This window comes from Zootoca vivipara, chromosome 2 (genome assembly GCF_963506605.1).
Source record: "Zootoca vivipara chromosome 2, rZooViv1.1, whole genome shotgun sequence".
NCBI lineage: Eukaryota > Metazoa > Chordata > Lepidosauria > Squamata > Lacertidae > Zootoca > Zootoca vivipara.
In genome coordinates this window covers 64956736-64975000 of record NC_083277.1, presented here as the reverse complement: position 1 = coordinate 64975000, position 18265 = coordinate 64956736, and the positions used below count along the sequence as shown (strand labels likewise).

Genomic DNA, 18265 nt, shown 5'->3' with positions numbered 1-18265 from the left:
CTCAGTGGTTTAGCCCACAGCGCCACCTGGGTCCTGTACAGTATATTTAATTCAAATCAAAATGTAAAATTCAGCCCCTCTTTGGCATCCAATATCTCTTGACTTCTTTGCTCATAATTCCTTTCCCAACTGAGCACAAAATGTCCCTTTGCATTCTTATAAAGCAGAACAATATGGAATCCTCAAATGGTGAAATATTTGCCTTTAGCTCACTATTTGCCTTTCGACTTAGAATTGTTCTTTAGACAAGATAATTAGATTTTTCATAAACCTTAATCAATAACATAAGAAACCTTAGCACAGAATTCCAGCTCTACAGTGGCAATAGCTTCAAGTGGCATGGTAGGGATATACAGTAATAAAAGTTGTTCTTATTTTCATTTTTCAAACACCATAAAGTCCCAGGGTGATTTACAACACAGAATATGGAAATCAGTTAAAAACAATCTAATAGTGTCAAAGGCCAGGCTACTATGGAGATACATGATATTAAAACCAATGTATTAATAATGAACACACTCATAGGCCATAGCTATGAATTGGTTACTCAGAAGTAAGTCTCACTAAGTCGCATTTTTTTTAAAAGCAAAAACATGTTTTGCATTTTTTAAAACAAAGAGAGTTACAATATTATATTCCATTTTCATTGCAAATTCAAGACAATAAGAGAACGTTGGAATAGGTTGTTTTATACATTTATTTTCTGCATTTAAACAGCCACTAACAAGAGTTCTTTGGGTGGCTCACAGGGCAAACACACAAACACAATTAACATACAGTACAAAAAAAAAGCAGCGATAAAAAACTACAAAATTGAAACACAGCTAAAAATGAATGCCCAGAGTCTAAAAACATAAAAGTTATTTAAAAGACCTGGGTGAATAGAATGATCAGTGAACAAGCCATAAAGATCATGCCAGACGAACCTTTCTAGGAAGCCTGTTTAATAACTGGGGTGCCACTACAAAAAGGGCCCTTCTGTAATAGGAATAGAAACACTATCAGAACTGTTGTCATATAATCCCCTTAATACTAAGCAGTACAATTCCAAGTGTTGCATTTGGGCCTTCAAGTTCTCACTCACTTATCCAGGGTTTATCTCTTTCTATCCATAGGCTTCCCCAAGGTGGTGCGATGTACTGTATTTCTATTTAAATTATAGTACAGTGGTACCTCGGGTTACAAACACTTCAGGTTACAGACGCTTCAGGTTACAGACTCAGCTAACCCAGAAATAGTACTTCGGGTGAAGAACTTTGCCCCAGGATGAGAACAGAAATCGCGCAGCGGCCCCATTAGCTAAAGTGGTACCTCAGGTTAAGAACAGTTTCAGGTTAAGAACAGACCTCCAGAACAAATTAGGTTCTTAACCCGAGGTACCACTGTAATTATTTATAAATGTGCATCTCCCCATATGGACTTGTTGCATGCAAATATGACCTCCCCTTTGTCCTGCTATGAGCAATGCAGTTCCTGTTTTTTAATGATGCACAAGGGCCCGCCCGACCTTTTGAGAAAAGTTGGCATAAGCACAAACCAAGTGACACAGAAGAGGGCTGGCAGGGCAAGAGGGGGAACATGGTTGCCCTGCCCCTTCTGCTTCCTTCCACTCCTGAACGTTGGAGTGTGTGAGTCAAATGTTTCCCTAGATACAAAGCACAGACCAATTTCTGTCTGGTGGGCAGCATTTAATCCAAGGATTAAAGCCTTGAAAACAATGTCAGTTTATGGGGTATCTCATAAAATAAACAGAGCAGATAGCTCAGCATGATAAGATAACACTAGAACTTGTGGACATCCAATGAAGCTGAATGTTGGAAGATTTGGGATGGATAAAAGGGGAAGAAATGGAGGCAGTGAGAGATTTTACTTTCTTGGGCTCCTTGATCACTGCAGATGGTGACAGCAGTCACAAAATTAAAAGACGCCTGCTTCTTGGGAGAAAAGCAATGACAAACCTAGACAGCATCTTAAAAAGCAGAGACATTACCTTGCCGACAAAGGTCCGTATAGTTAAAGCTATGGTTTTCCCAGTAGTGATGTATGGAAGTGAGAGCTGGACCATAAAGAAGGCTGATCGCCGAAGAATTGATGCTTTTGAATTATGGTGCTGGAGGAGACTCTTGAGAGTCCCATGGACTGCAAGAAGATCAAACCTATCCATTCTTAAGGAAATCAGCCCTGAGTGCTCACTGGAAGGACAGATCGTGAAGCTGAGGCTCCAATACTTTGGCCACCTCATGAGAAGAGAAGAATCCTTGGAAAAGACCTTGATGTTGGGAAAGATGGAGGGCGCTAGGAGAAGGGGACGACAGAGGACGAGATGGTTGGACAGTGTTCTCGAAGCTACGAACATGAGTTTGACCAAACTGCGGGAGGCAGTGGAAGACAGGAGTGCCTGGCATGCTATGGTCCATGGGGTCACGAAGAGTCGGACACGACTAAACGACTAAACAACAACAACAACAAAAAGAAAGTATTTCTTTATGTAGAGCGTAAACTATAGAACTTGCTTCCACAGAAGGCAGTGACGGCCAGCAACCTAGATGACTTTAAAAGTCTAAAGATGACTTTAGACACATTTGTGGAGGAGAGGGCTATTGATGACTAGTAGACATGAAGATATGCTCTGCCACCCCAGTTGCAGGTACTAGAAATGCTTCCGAATATTAGTTACTAGGAACCACAGGAAAGGAGAAGGTGCTGTGCTCAGGTCTTGCTTGTGTGTTTCCCACAGGCATTGGGTTGCCACTGTGAGAAAAGGATGCTAGAGTAGATGGGCCATTGGCCTGATCCAGCAGGCTCTTTATATGCTCTTAAGATTTTGCTTTGAGTCCTTTCCCTCTCTCTTTTCTGCAAGTTTGACATGGCAGAACTCACGAGGCAACTCATATCAGGTTACTACAACCCATCAGTAATATAAAATTTGTTGTTGTTTAGTCATTTAGTCGTGTCCGACTCTTCGTGACCCCATGGACCAGAGCACGCCAGGCACGTGTTGTATTAAATTATACAACAGCAAATAGTATAATTATATATGGCGCACCTAAAACATAAAGCAGAGCTGCTGACCTTGCAGAGATGTGGTGCTACCCTCTCACTCTCTCACACAAATATTCTAGCTGATACAAACCTTTAGGACTTGGGTGCCAACTCATTATCTACAGATGCGAAGTTATTCCTCTCCCCTGTAATTTTTAACAGGGTTTCATGTAGACTGCAGTAAAGGACACAAATATTTTTATAACACCAATTGGTTTGTCTACGTTTGGTCAGTCAAGGAAAGTGGATCTTGGTTAAGCGCCTCCAAACCATCCCTTCCACTGAGGCTGGAAAAACATTTTAATACGTTAATGACATGATAAGAAAAATCAACTGGGTGGCAGGACACGCCAATGTTAAGTAGTTGACAGCCTGTAAATGAATCATTATGTGCCTGAGAAAATGAGACGAACCCTCTACTAGTTTGTGTTTGTACGAGGACACGTCTAGTTTGTGTTCAAAAAGAATCATCACCAGCCTCGTGAATTTCTTTTGCATCTCTTCGGCACCTCTGTGCCAGAAGCATTTTTCTGGATTTCAAGACTTCTGAAGGACTCTATTCAGTATTATTTCCATTTATTTATTTTTTTGTTCCCTCTTTCTTCCCACCTCCCCTAATGCTGTACAGATGGCTTGCGGGAAAGAAGTGGGGGGGGGGTTAAGTGTGTGTGGTGGTCATAATTTACATGTATTGTTGTGACAGGATATTCAGAGTCCACATGCCAACAAGTCTTCAGTCTATATGCCCCATATGGGTTCCAAATGTCTACAGAATTATCATGGGGTCATTCAATGCCTTAACTTTTTCCAGAGGACTAGGTGTAAAAAGTCTTCCTTTGAAAGTGGAAGGAATACCTTTGCAGGCAAACGAAGTGGGGACAAAGTCTTTGAGTCTGACTCTTTATTTAGTGTTACTGTATCACCCTACATTCAGTAGGTTGAGCTGCGAACTCGTCAAGAAGCATGCAATTTTCACATTGGGTTTATTAATTTCATGCCCACCTATGATTAACTTCAGTCCTCTCTAGTCCTAAAAAAGAGGTTTGTTCTGTTTAAAAGCTTTGCTTAGACTGTGCCATTCCAGGCTGCATTGTATGAGTATGGCGTTGCCCTGTGGGAAACAGCGTCAGATGCGAGGGGATAGAAGGGACAGGAACCAGCTTCACAAGTCCCTGCCTAGCATTGGGCCCAGGTGAGGAGCACCAAGGAGGGATAAGGATGGACAAGGCAGGTTGAGATGGAGTCCTCCCGGCGCCACCCTCCATGCGGTCCATTAACAAGACTAAGACAGCCTTTCCCACACTAACTTGCCTGAACCTGAGATCACCTGCGGCTCTTCTCTACATGTCACCTTCAAGAGAAGTCCAGAGGGTGGCAGCAACAGGAATGCTTTCTCCACAGAGGCTTGCCTGACCCCAGCCTTGCCATTGTTTCAGCACCAAAGTCGTTTTTGCTTTCTTGTGCTCCAGCGTGACATATTATATTGTTAAATCCATGTTAATGGTGTTTATTATTGCATCTTTTTTTTTTACTTTGGTTGTAAATTGCTCGAGGACCTTTTTAGTGCCAGCAATAAATTTAATAAACATATAATTTTATAAAACTTGTAATCCGCCCTATGATTTTTGGGTGAAGGGCTGTATGGCACAATGGTCCACAGTGGCACAATTCGTCTCCTTCCCACTATGTTAGGTGCTAGCAGCTCCTCCCGCTGTCAGTTGGAATATGGAAATAGCCTTCTTGACTACTCATTAATCCTGGGCAGTCCTTTGTGGGTGGGGACCTGCCTCCGGCATTGGAATGATGGTTGGCACCTCCATGTGCACCCAATCACAGAAAACTGCTGGACCAAGGGGAATACAGTCAAACTGTTTAAGAACATAAGCTGATCCTTGTTTGATCAGGTCATAGTTCTGTGAGGTCCAACATTCTGTTCTCACAGCAGCCAACCAGATCCTATGGGAAGCCCGTAAACAGGAATTGAGTGCAACAGCCCTTTCCTGACTTATGATTCCCAGCGACTGGCATTCAGAGGCGTATTGCCTGTGACCAGAGAGTAGATAAAACAGCCTTCATAGTTAGCTTTAGATCCAGCTATTCCAGGTTAGGTAGTTTATGGATTGTACAATGGATACGAGAGTAAAAGGATATGGAAAAATGAAAGAGAGAGAACAAGGTGAAATTAAAATAAGTAGAATGAAAAAAGTATGCCAAACCAAATGACTAGCTCCCAGAAATGCTCAAATTCTCATATCCTTTGAGCATCTTAAGCCTCTCCAAATATGTATTTGTCTTGCCATTACGATTAACTTGTCTGATTGATGCAATTATTATTATTTTTTTGGAACTTTTAACTTTGAAACCCTCCCTAACATCTGCTTGTTTTATTATGTCCTAGGTTGCTATGGAAATGTGGAACTAAAACAGTCTTCTTCAGGAAGATATCGTTCTGCATTACGCAAACTGCTGCTTAAATCTTTCCAAGGTTACATCAGCGAGTCACAAAAGCCATCCACTTTTGACCCATGACCTTCATCATCAACATAAGACTGGACTGGCTTTAAGCTGAAACTAATGTTCTCTATACAGTGGAATAACTCCACAATGGATTTTAGCTTACCACTAACGCTTAAGCCATGTCTGCCCTCCTGGAGAAATGTCATAGTCTTGGGGTTCTACTGGCCCATCAGTGTTGTATGAGGCCCAGGTAGTCTCTGTAGCAAGGAGTGCTCACATCCAGTTCCAGATGGTTTGCCAGTCACAGACTCTTCTGGGTCGGCATAGCCTAGCTGCAATGATACAGCCTCTAGTAACCTCAGGTTTAGACTACTGCAATGTGTTCTATGTGGAGCAGTCCTTGAAGATGGTCCAAAAATTGCAGCTAGTGCATGATGCAGCTACCAAGCTATTGACTATCTCTGAAAAATGGTACCACATTGCACCCGTCCACAAAGAGGTGAACTGGGTGCCTGTTTACTACTGGGCCCATTTTAAGCAGCTGACAATTGTCTACACAGCTTGGAACCCAAGTATTTGAATGAACTCCTTTTTCCATTATCTGCCAACCTGCACCTTGAAGCCTTGCTCGTGGTTCCATCAGTATCTGCAGTTTGCTATGCGCCAAAATGGGGCAAGGTCTTCTCTTCTATGGCATCCCAGATGCAGAATTCCCTTCTCCTTGGAAATGTGATCGTCCCCTAAATTACACCCCCCCCCCCGATGTTACACTGAAACTACCGGTATATTGAGGCTGATGTAGGAAAAAAGTGCTTCTCCTTGCTGGGTTGCTGTAAACTGGCCTTACGTTTTTATCTGGACAGTTTACCGGGATAAATTTTATGAAGTGCTTTCTTGGAATATTGTGAACTGCCCCATAAATATTCAGGTTGAAGGGTGGGGCAGAAACTAACGACCCCCTGCAAATACTGCTGAATCAAAGCAAGTGTGTAGTAACCAAGACTATGAACTAAATTCAGTTTTGGTAACCAGAACAAATGTCTGAGCTCAGAAGTCTTTAATTCTAAGTGTACAGTTGTACCTTGGAAGTCAAACGGAATCCATTTCAGAAGTTTGTTCGACTTCCTAAACATTCGGAAACCAAAGTGCAGCTTCTGATTGGCTGCAGGAAGCTCCTGTAGCCAATTGGAAGCCACGGAAGCCCCCTCGGACGTTCGACTTCCCAAAAACATTCGCAAACTGGAACACTCACTTCTAGCTTTGCGGCATTCGGGAGCCAAAACGTTTGAGTACCAAGGCATTTGGGATCCAAGGTACAACTGTATGTATTTTGTAGCTGGCTCTAGTTGATGGATCACTGGGTTCTGGTAAAAATGGCAAAAGTATTTCCCAGTAAGAGATCTTTGAACCTGAGACTTCCTGTGCTTTCTCATGGAGCTGCAGACTATCCCTTAGAAGTCCTCTGATTCTAATCTACTTGAAACCAACTAAAAGGTATTTTAAGACATCACCAGCTGGATAAACTGAAACTCATTTGTTTGCGCACCTTTCACAAAACAAAAGGCCTTGCAGAACGAACACTCACACTTAAGTCCTATGAAACTTTTAATGTCTTAGCACAGCCTTCCACCCACCCTGTGTCACATAATTCTACACATTCACACACCATCGCAAGTGGAAGAAGATAAAAACTGGGACATGTTCCAAGTTCAAAAGACAAGTTCTCAACAATGTATATGAATAATCTTTGGAAGAGATCACTGAGCTAAGGCAGTGTTTCTCAACCTTTATTGGGCCAAGGCACACTTGTTCCATGAAAAAATCACGAGGCACACCACCATTAAAAAAGTTAAAAAATTTAACTCTGTGCCGCCCTATATTGACTATATAATTATGACTGTAAGAAACACTTGCCAATTGCTGTGTTGGTTGCAATCTCCTGTAATAAGGCTTCACAAGCCGCTGATTTCTCTGCCAGCACAATCCTTTGCTCAGCAAGTTTCAGGTTGAGCTCATCCAGCCAGCTTCTTTAAGTTTGTCTAAATTTTAGTTTAGTTTGTCTAAATTTTGCCGCGACGTGCGGCGACGAGAAGGGCGATTTGTGACAATGCAAATCGCCCTTCTCGTCGCCGCACCTCGCGGCACACCAGCCAGCGTCTCGCGGCACACTAGTGTGCCGCGGAAGAGCGGTTGAGAAACGCTGAGCTAAGGTATCATTGCTCTTGGTGGGCTTCCCCCAGCAATGATGCAGAAATGATTTTGGTGATTTTTCCATTGACGTTGTTAAATCACACATACAGTTTGAAGACTTAAATTCAAAGCTCCCATCTGTGTGATAAAATATATTAAGGTTTCTCTGTGTCCTAACAAATAGCAACAAACGACAATGCCCAAAAAACTTGAGGCATTTTGTTTTGTTAAAAGGAACACAGTAGCCTCTAGTGGTGAACAGTTGCCATTGCAATTAAATACTTTGTGGTGAAGCTTTTTTCATAAAAATAAAAATAAAAAAGCCTCCTCGCCCCTTCTCTTCAGTGATCCATACAGGTTTGCAGCCCTGTTTTGAGGGAAGGCATGCAGCCCTAAGAAGACATAGTAATTTGTTCAAGGAAACCAGTGTCTTTGCTTTGTGAATGGCAGTATTTAATTAATTACATTCATTCATTTCAGATATCAAACTGACAAAGCTCTCTAAAGCCTAGGACAGTAGTCTTCAACCTTTTTAGACCCAGGATCCACCTTCTCAGTTTTTATTACCATATATCTGTATGGTGGTAGTGCTTCTGCCACACTCTCTAGGCTCAGGTTGCAACGTAGTTGCTGATCCAAACCAACCAGTTGAAGACAAATTAACTAGGGGGCACTTAACAATACTTTAATACTTCAGGGGGTCCTCAAACTGTGGTCTACAAGCTTCATTCAGGTGGCCTGTGGCATCTGTGGAGTTGTAGTTGGAGACATGAGATGGTGCACCCATGGCATTAAATAGTCACACTGACTTTAATTGTATTGCGTTGCTTCTTTTATTTCTTATCTTGTAATTCAATAAAATACAACATAAGAAATAAAATGAATTGCTTTTTGTGCTCATTAAGAGACAAGGAGGAACCCACACAAATTCAGAGACGCAGGATGGAATTCAGCGTCACACTATGATGAACCTTCTGTCCATGCAAGCATTTCAGTTTGGAAATATCCCCTCCCCACTCCTCATTCGGTGCACTGTTCTACGAGTTCTCCTGATACACCCCTCTCAGTCCATTTCAGGTGTGTGTGGGGGGGGGTACAGGGGAGGAGAGGAGGCCAAGCCCCATTGCACAAGTGGAAGTCCTTGTGCAGGGCTTTCTGCTAACGGTGTTTATTAGGTGAATCCTGCCTGCAACTCTTGGGGATCCTTAGAAACAGAGTTGCCATGCTTCCGGTTTCAGCCTATCAGCTAGCACAGGAATGGGCAACCTTTGTTGCAGCAAATGTTTTTGGACTCCAGATCCCTTTAGTTGCAGCCAGCATGGCCGGTGGTCAAGGATGAAGAGAGCTAAAGCCTGAAAACATCTACCGTAGGAAGACAAAGGTTCCCCATCCCTCAGCTAGACCTGGCTGCTAACCAAATCTTAACACAGCTGGCAAAATGGCTTCAGTTCTAGCCACACAAAGGAGTTGCACTGAGCTCAGCAGCACTTACTTCGGAGTAACCATATTTGGAATTGGCTTGTTAGCATTGACTGTCACATACGGATCTATATTTTCTAACCATTTCCAAGACCAGGCCTTCCGCTGAACCATCTTTAACAGCCACGCTGATCATAATATTTCTCCTATGACGTGAACCGTGGAAGCCAAAACATTTCACAATCACTTTGGATTCAGCTAACATTATGTGAGTAACATTGAGCAAAACATCCAACACACCCTATGACACATCAAATAACACGGCCAAGCCAATATTAGCAAGAGTTTTCAGAAACTATTTTAAATATGCTTTTAGCTCATGGAGGGCTTTAGCACTTAACTGTCAGGATAGCTGGACTTTCCAAATGCCGTTTCCCGGTGCACTGTTAATTGCATAGTGTTACATGCAACCCCAAATATATTTCCTCACGCTAGCATGTATTGCAGGGAAATCACAGCACTCAAATTGTAAATTTAGGGATCTTTATTCCCAGAACTGCATCCTTTTCAAAATCCAGTGCATCTTCTATGTTAGTATGTGGGAACACTTACAGAGCCCTTTAAAAATGCAAGCAATATGCTACATACTCAACCCCTACCCAACACAAATTGGCCACATCCACTTTTATACTTGGGTCATGCCTACTCTGAAATTTTGGCCACACCAATTTGGACATGAGAGACTCACATCTGGGTTTGGGTTGAGAGAACTTTAGCACAATTTGAAAGATATTTAAAGCAGATTTTAAAGGAATCTGATTAGCTTTCAGTGCTAACCCAGGTTTGGGGCAAGTACCCCAACATATATAAAACTACAAAATGAGCAGATGATAAAGCGTAGAAATATAGGCTGTTAGACATTTAAAATACCCCTTTCTAAGTTGCTTGCAAAGTTCCTACTTCCCTTTGCATAGAAAAAGACCACACATTTGGTTTACTTATAAACTATTCAAAGGTCAGATTCATGTGCTTTTGCATACAGCAGCAAGGAAACGCAGGCAGTATAAAGTTATTTCTAAATTATTTGCATAGAACAGGGATGTCCGACAGGTCGATCCCGGGAGGTTCTGGTTGACTTTGGTCGACCACGGGCTCCTTTTCCTTTTCGGTGGCATTAGACAGAGTTTTCGCTGTGAGGTAGATTATTTCCTTAGCGGAAACAATTCCCCTCCCTTAAAAAAGCTCAACAAGTTTGACCTGAACCCCCCCAAAATGGGATATTCCCCTCTAAAAAAAAGCTTAACAACTTTGACCTGAAATCCTCCCAAAAGGGGTAGATCACTGCCAGTTTTTTATTCTGTGAGTAGATTGCAGTCTCTTGGGAGTTGGATGTCCCTGGTCTAGAAGAACTGTCCATGCAACCCTGGGCCATGCAGTTTGTGAGCCCCAGGACCAGAGTCTTGTTCAAAGGTCAGCAACCTTTTTCAACCATGGGCCGGTCCACCGTCCCTCAGACCATGTGGTGGGCCAGACTATATTTTGGGAGAAAAAATGAATGAATTCTTATGCCCCACAAATAACCCAAAGTTGCATTTTAAATAAAAGCACACATTCTACTCATGTAAAAACACCAGGCAGGCCCCACAAATAACCCAGAGATGCATTTTAAATATAAGGACACAGTCTACTCATGTAAAAACACGCTGATTCCTCGACTGTCCACGGGCCGGCTTGAGAAGGCGATTGGGCCGCATCCGGCCCACGGGGCCTGAGGTTGCTTACCCCTGGTCTTGTTCTTGGCAAGGCAGCGGAAGTCCTAGTGGGGCCCTCAGCCAGCTTAGCCCTCCAAGGCCTGGGGCAAGGGGACCTGGATGCTCCCCCTTCATGGGCCTGATGCAACCATCCCAGACTAATCTGCTGGGTACAGTGAAGATTCAGACATGTGGATTAGCTGTGGATTGCTAAAGATTTAGGAGTAAATAGATTTCTTATGAGACCAAAACCGAAGATTTTCTGAAATTAGCTGGAAGTGGAACTAAAATGGGATTTCCACATGACACTAAATATAGCACTAGGTGCCTCACAACAGTCCTGCAATACTTGCAGGATCTTAAATATGCATACAGTAAGTTTCATTTAGTTCAGTCAGCAAATATTCCTGCCTCTCCCCCCCCCCCCCACTTTATTTTAAAGAGGCTTCTCTGATACTGGTCCTTTAATTAGTGTATATCTGCTTACTGTCAACAGGAGAAAACATAGATCATCTTACTTGGTTACCTGAACTAAGCTGCCAAGTCATTTCCAAATTATTCTGACCATTTAGCATAACAGAACAAGCAGATCTGTGAACCGTCCCCCTTCTTATCACCTTTAAGCCCCTCTCCACCTGGAGTACATTCTCAATTGTCAGAAGTGACCAAGAGTTGTTACTTACTGTTCTAAAATAAACCTCAAGAATTTCAGCTGCCTATTATGGCCATGAAATAAGAATGTGTTATTGATAAGATAGCCAGCACTCAGCACTGATTGCCAACTGGCCAGACCACAACAAGCAAACAAAATCACCTGCAAGCAGTCACCTGCTGAGACTGGGGTGGGGAGCCCCTGGCCATTTCATGAAGCCCTCGGGATCCCCTCCTACCTATCAGCTGTTCTGCAGTGAGCAGCTGGGTGGGGAAAAGGCTTTGATGCTGTGCAAATTGTGCAACTGCAGCTCCTTTCTCTGCAAGGATCTGCTCCAAGATTAAAGTAGAGGGGGAAATGTCTCAGAAGGGAGACAGACATCTGTTCCTTCCAAATGTGCAACAACAAAAAAAGAGCCCCTGCATTTTGCATCTGCGTGCATATCATTTTTGGGAGGGAATTGTATTTTTAAGTTTGAGGCTTTGAATAGCTGTCAGGCAGGGCCTGCAGTTCAGCTGTGCATTGATGTTATCTGCATTCCTCTGCTAGGATTACTGAGCTCTTTTTACCTTTTGAATAGTCAGGCCAATAAAGGGTGTAGGAGTGCTGCTGTTGTTTTTAATGAACTTTATTTTTTTTTAAAAAAATAGTTTATAGGTAAAATGGAATGTAAAATTCAAGTGGAGTTACTAAGACTTAAGCATATGCCTTTGTTTCCATGGCTAATAGTTTTGTGTGTGTGTTAAGGATGTGTGACTGTGTGTGGCTCTGGAATGCAGCCCCCCAAAGCTGTCTATCATGGTAGCATGTGCCGCCACCCAGAAAACATTCCCAATCATTGTGCTAATGCTTGCACATTAAAGGCACAACTACAGTAGCTGGCTGAAAGATTTGCAATGCTGCCCAAATAGGCAGCTGATATAATAACTTGTAAAGTGGTGCTGCTTGATGCATTAAGCGATAAGACCTACTACAGAAAACCTTAGCCCAGCCACAGTGGGGAAGATGCAAAAAGGATCAATCCCTACTACACAAGGATTGCTGAATTTATGATAAAACTCTGATTTTATAGAACTGGCTTTTGCCTTTTCCTTCTGGAACAAGAGATACTCGACTCCTTTTACTTTTACAGTCATTACTCTGTAGCCTTTAGTAAAACCACATTGTCTCAGAGAGAGTGCTTGAAATGTTTTTACAGTTCTGCATGGCTACATTAAAGCTGCCAGTTTAAACAGCTATAAAAATCCAGCAATACATGTTCAGTTAATGGAAGATATTTTAAGGTTGAGTCCCTGAAAAGGGCTATTAACTTTATCAGCGAGCCAATAGGCAGAAACACACCTATAGCAGAACAGAATAGAGTAAGCAGGACAAAACTGTGGCTCAGATGATGCCATGACATCAAGCCTTTCTTTGATTCTGCCCAGCACCACATCCAAGTGTCTCCTGAGCCAGAATCATAAGGCATCATTTCTGTGCCAGCCCCATTGTAGCAGCCTGCAGTACTTGCTCAGTTCTTTAAAACACACTCACCCACAGGACATCACTGATTTAGGTGTGATGAAAGCCAGCTAAAACACGTTTGAGAATCAGGCTACAAGGCTTAGTCAGTCACTGCAGAATATTAGTATCATTTTCATTCAGTTAATCACTGATGAAACTAACTATATTCTGCTTAACTAATAGTTAAACTAGGGGTTGTTTATCCAAAGAGGCAAGAGCTCCCGATTAAGCAATATTCTAGAGGAGGGACGACCAACTCACAAGAGACTGTGATTTACTTCTAGGGGAATAAAACGGGCAGTGATCTACCAATTTTTTGGGGGGAGGGTGTTCAGAGTTGCCGAGCTTTTTTTAGTTAGGGGGGGGGCAGCTCAGAGTTGTTGAGCTTTCTTTTTTTAGGGTAGATAATCAAAGTTGTTGAGCTTTTGGGGGGGGGCTTCAAAAAACTCATTTTTTAACAGTTAAGTGTGAAGAATTGCAATAAATTGCTTACCAAAAACACAGTTGCTAACAGGTGAATGCAGCACTACAGCAGACAACAAAGGAACATCCATTAAACGAGACGCAGGGAAAGACAGAGGGGGCAGAGACATGATTCTAAACAATGCGAGTGGAAAGGATCCCGCAATCAACCATGGTCATCTGGGGATCGACCTGTTGATCGTGGTCAACCGGTTGGATACCTCTGTTCTAGAGCATATTGTAGGTTCAGGGGCCTGTGGCTGAGACAGGGATAAACTTACAACATTCCTATAGTCTATTATGTTAACAGTGTAGGTTAGATGTGGGGCTGAGGTTGATTTAGATTTTCAGCCAAAAATCTTCCTGATAAAATGTACTGTACCTCAGGTTAGACTTGGAAAGGTCAATCTACTTAAATTATATTTTCTTAGACTTCCTCCCAATCTAAATCCAGCATTCAAATGCAGGAAGAAGCTTTGTGCTCCATGAACATGCTTACACCTAAGTTGTATTTAAAAAGTAGTTTTTTGTTTTGTTTTGTTTTCCACACAAAATAACACACATTGTATCTTCTCTGCATGTTTCTGGCAGCTCATGCTTCTGGCCCATCACAGCTATGCTAAAATTCTGGATTTCTGAAAGTCATCCATAGAATCACTCGCATCTCAGGAGAGAAGTTGTCTCTTTAAGTTTACTGTTTATTTTATATTTTGTATGATTTACAGAGCTTTTTTATTGATAATTTAAATGTTTTATTCACATATTAAAAACACACACACACATATTATTCACATATTAAAAACACACACACATTAGAGCAGGTTACAATTAGGCAGTGTACACATTTTATGAAATAAATAGAAGAACCCAGAATCTCCATTTATAGATAATGGGGTGAGTTGACTTAGAATATTTTCCTATACTGTATGCTGTTGCCTTCAACAGTCCATAAATCCTGGAAGCTGTCCTTCTCAGGCTAACTTGGGGGGTTTAATCTCATACCTTCTTTGCTAATATTTCTGTGTACTGAAGGAGACCCTCAGGTATGTAGCACCACTACTTTTTATTTTTATTTTTATAATACCCTGTTTTGCTTATGAACAGATGCTTGCTGACCAACAGAGTTTACCATTAGAAAGTATAAGACAAGTGCTCCTGTTCTGGGTGACAGAACAGCCCTTCTACAGTACCGCATACCGGAAGTTGAAAGGGACACAAATAGGGCAACTAATTTCTTCACGCTGTCACCACCACCCTGTTCCTGTTTTCTTTTCTGACAAGCAATATTTCATGCAGGACAAGTCTAAGCATGTTTACCTGGAAGTGTATCTTACCAAATTAAACAGGAATTACTCCCTTGTAAGTGTACTTAGAACTGCATTTTAAAAAAACAAAAACCTAAAGTTTTGAAGCGTATTGTTGTGACGGGAGCGACATTCTAAGGCAGGCATGTCAAACCTGCGGCCCTCCAGATGTTTTGGCCTACAACTCCTATGATCCCTAGCTAGCAGGACCAGTGGTTGGGGAAGATGGGAATTGTGGTCCAAAACATCTGGAGGGCCGCAGGTTTGACATGCCTGTAGGCTAGGTAGACTTTTTGGTAAATTTTTCATTCTTCCAGGTTAACATTTAGAGTAATACATGGGGGGCAGGGGGAGTGGATGCATAATATTGAGGAACATGATCAAACTTAACACAGTACAGTTGCTGGGTAAGACATACTAAATGAAAACCTCACATTACATTCTTAGATCCCATTAAACATCCAGACGAGAAAGCTAATCCTGTCACTAACCATCTGCTCAAAATGCCTTCTTAGGGTATTGATGACAGCTATATGCAGCAAAACAAATGCAAGTGTATGAATGAGCAAAGGTATACTTGGCATGCTTGCATTACACTATCTGCAACTCACACCATCCCCAATATGCCTTTGTGCTGCTTCTTAATGCACAGGGCTCCAGCTAGGGAATGCTTTGTTGAAGTAAACCCACTTTCAAAACTGAATAAAATGTATAACCTGTAAGATGTTAAATAAACCTATTTGTGGGATTGCAGTTTCATGCTGAGCCCTCTATGTGCAACTATTTCCTTGGAAAATGTAAAGTATAAAGCTCTGATAATAATGTATTTGTTTTATGCATCAAGGAGTTCAAAAAGGTTTTGCTAAAACGGCTGAGTCCCATATGTAAACAAAAGTGAGCTGCTTGGAAATACTTTTTAAAATTCTCTTTTTTACTGGGGACTGAATACCATTTGGGATAGATCCCAATAACTAGCTTATGAAATAACATGCTCTAAGCTAGCATGACCCACATCCCAAATGGTATTCCAGTCTACAGTAAAATCCGAACTTCCTTTTCAAAATATTTCCATTTCTTCTTCTATAGCTGTTCTGCTTTGAATAATGTTCATGTCTTTTAAGACTAATCCCTGAACATTTACAACAATTAAATTGTTAATAGTTGATTTCATATGTTTGGCTTTAAAATAACTCAGCTAAATGAATAACTGAACATGCAATGATTATTAACATCAAACTTCTCTCTTCTGTATTATAATGTTAATTTTTATATTTCACCTGTCAAGTAACTTTAAAATATCCTAATCTGGATGGTGTGAAGAATATGTTACAAGTTTCTGGGGTTGCTCACTCTGCATTGGGGAACCCCATCTGCTCCCAATATTGTTCAGAGCTTGTCCTCTGATAACTCTATACTGTATATGACCTCACACTCTCCAAGAGTTCTCATACTTCAAAATCCCTATCCTGTATCTTAACCAAATAGTACCGATATTTTCCCCATTAGTGCCACTCCTCAAACCATGCAAAGACCTTCAATCCTTGCACTCACCTTCCAGATACCCCTACCACTCAACTTGATTAATTCCTTCTTTCAGATCTTCAACAAATAATCTGTACCAAATTCCTGTTTTCTACAACCTTACCCAAACCAATCCACTCCCTCAATTTCCCTCTCCAGTTTACACCAAAGCCCATTGTCAGAGGTGCAATTTATCCCTATTGAAAAGATGAGAAAGTGAAACTATCAAATCACCTAAGATAACTGCAGTCCATTCCAGCAACTTCTCAAAAATGGGGTATGAAAAAATTCATTTTCGCCTGTATCATAAATTTCTTACACCACTTTTAAAGCAATTGAATGTGGGGTTTTTTTGCACATTTATTTACCATGAGTGTGGTATCTCACCTAGGCTTTTTCTTTGTTTCTGTCTTGTTCACTTTTGTTAGCAGCCCTTCATCTATGCATCTGGAGCCTAGTGAAGAATTTGTTAACACTGTGAGGTCAAACAAAGATAGTACATAGCCATCATGCTTTCACCCTGAAAAAAATTAAACATAGAGTACTGTAATACCTCGTGTTGCATCCACTGTGGGTTGCACTTTTTAATGTTGCGGACGCGGTGGACCCGGAAGTGCTTACTTTCTGGGTTTCGCCCCGTGCGCATGCGCAGAAGTGCTCTATTGAGCTTTTGTGCATGCACAAAAACGCCGCTTGGGTTGCGGACTTTTCAGGGTGAGAACGGCACCCCAGAATGGATTGGGTCCGCAACCCGAGGTACCACTGTACAGGAGACTCCCAACTTCAGAAAATCACCTTCCAAGTTGTGGAGGGAGAGCAGAACAATGACCAAGGGTGAAACTAGCACTCTCAGCCCCCACACCAGCAACGTGTTTCCTAAATTTAAGGCTTGGTTAGGATTGCCATGTGAGACATTTTAAACAGGGAGAGTATCTTCTCAACAGCCCTTTTGAATGGTAATTTTCAGAGGTAAAAACCATCCTTTCAATATAAGAACTGAGAACCAGGGGGAAGAAGTTAGAATTTATTAACCAATGTGAAGTAAAGGCCTCAATTTTGGGTTTGTGACATTACAAGCGGTCAATTTTTTACCGCATCAACACAACCAGAACAAAAGAATCGGGTAGCACCGTTGAGTCCAACAAATTTATGATGGCATCAGCTTTTGGCTGCCGCCCTGGAATTCCAAACAGCAGTTACCGTCTTTCTCCTTCTCACCACGGAGGGCTGACCTGCGCGCCTTTGGAGGAGGAATTCAACAGATGGGTCCGCAGTGGCAGGATAATCATAATCAAACCGATACTGGCTGCATGTCGTTAATGCACCAATCGCTCGCATGCAAAATTAAGACGGCGCTGTTAATCCTTGCCCAGAAGGTGGCAGACATCCCGAGCCCCTTCGCTTTTGCCCTTCAATCCTCCGGCCATTCACTCCACTTCGACCCCTTCCAACTACCGGGCACCCCTTCCCACTACCGAGCACCGAGCCTCCTCCGGAGCAACCCCCCCAACCAACTTCAGCAACGCTCCCTCCCATGGAGGGTTTATGCAGGCCGCTCCTACTCCGAGGCAAGTCCCAGCGACTTCCTTCCGAGAGTGTGCACTTCTTGCAGCCGGGTCCCAGGCACAAGCCGGGCGGGCGAAACCCCGACGGATGCCGGCCTGAGGCGCGCCTAACTCTGCCCCGCCGCAGGGTCGAGGCCTAGCCCTCCTCCAACCGCCCGGCTCCCCGTGTCCGTTTCCTCAGAGGTAAGTGGGTCCAGTGGAGCTGCCTCCTACGGGGCAGCAGGGACTGGCCCTCCGCGCGTGGACTGGGCGCCCGCCTCTTGCTCCCCGGGAAGGCGCAGCGGCGCCCCGGCGCCCCCTCTCCGCCTGCGCTCGCTCCTCGGCCGGGCCAGCGGAGCACCGCCCGCCCAGCGCCCGCCACCCAATCGCGCGTCCTGGCGGCGGGAGGAGGGGGCGGCC

General features: G+C 42.9%; 1 long non-coding RNA gene across 3 annotated transcripts; it reads right to left on the bottom strand.

Moving 5' to 3' along the window:
- Positions 1 to 2039: 2039 nt before the first annotated feature.
- On the bottom strand, positions 2040 to 18215 carry LOC118080397 (uncharacterized). 3 transcript variants are annotated; one of them, XR_009557139.1, is made up of 3 exons: positions 10891 to 18215; positions 9182 to 10640; positions 2040 to 5085 (listed from the first exon to the last, which is right to left on the bottom strand). It is a non-coding gene; the product is annotated as an uncharacterized LOC118080397 (long non-coding RNA). The 3 variants fall into 3 exon arrangements; XR_009557141.1 differs by lacking the exon at positions 2040 to 5085 and having other exon boundaries at positions 7710 to 9314; positions 10422 to 10640; XR_009557140.1 differs by lacking the exon at positions 2040 to 5085 and having other exon boundaries at positions 7710 to 10640; positions 10891 to 11025; positions 16689 to 18215.
- Between the last annotated feature and the right edge of the window lie 50 nt (positions 18216 to 18265).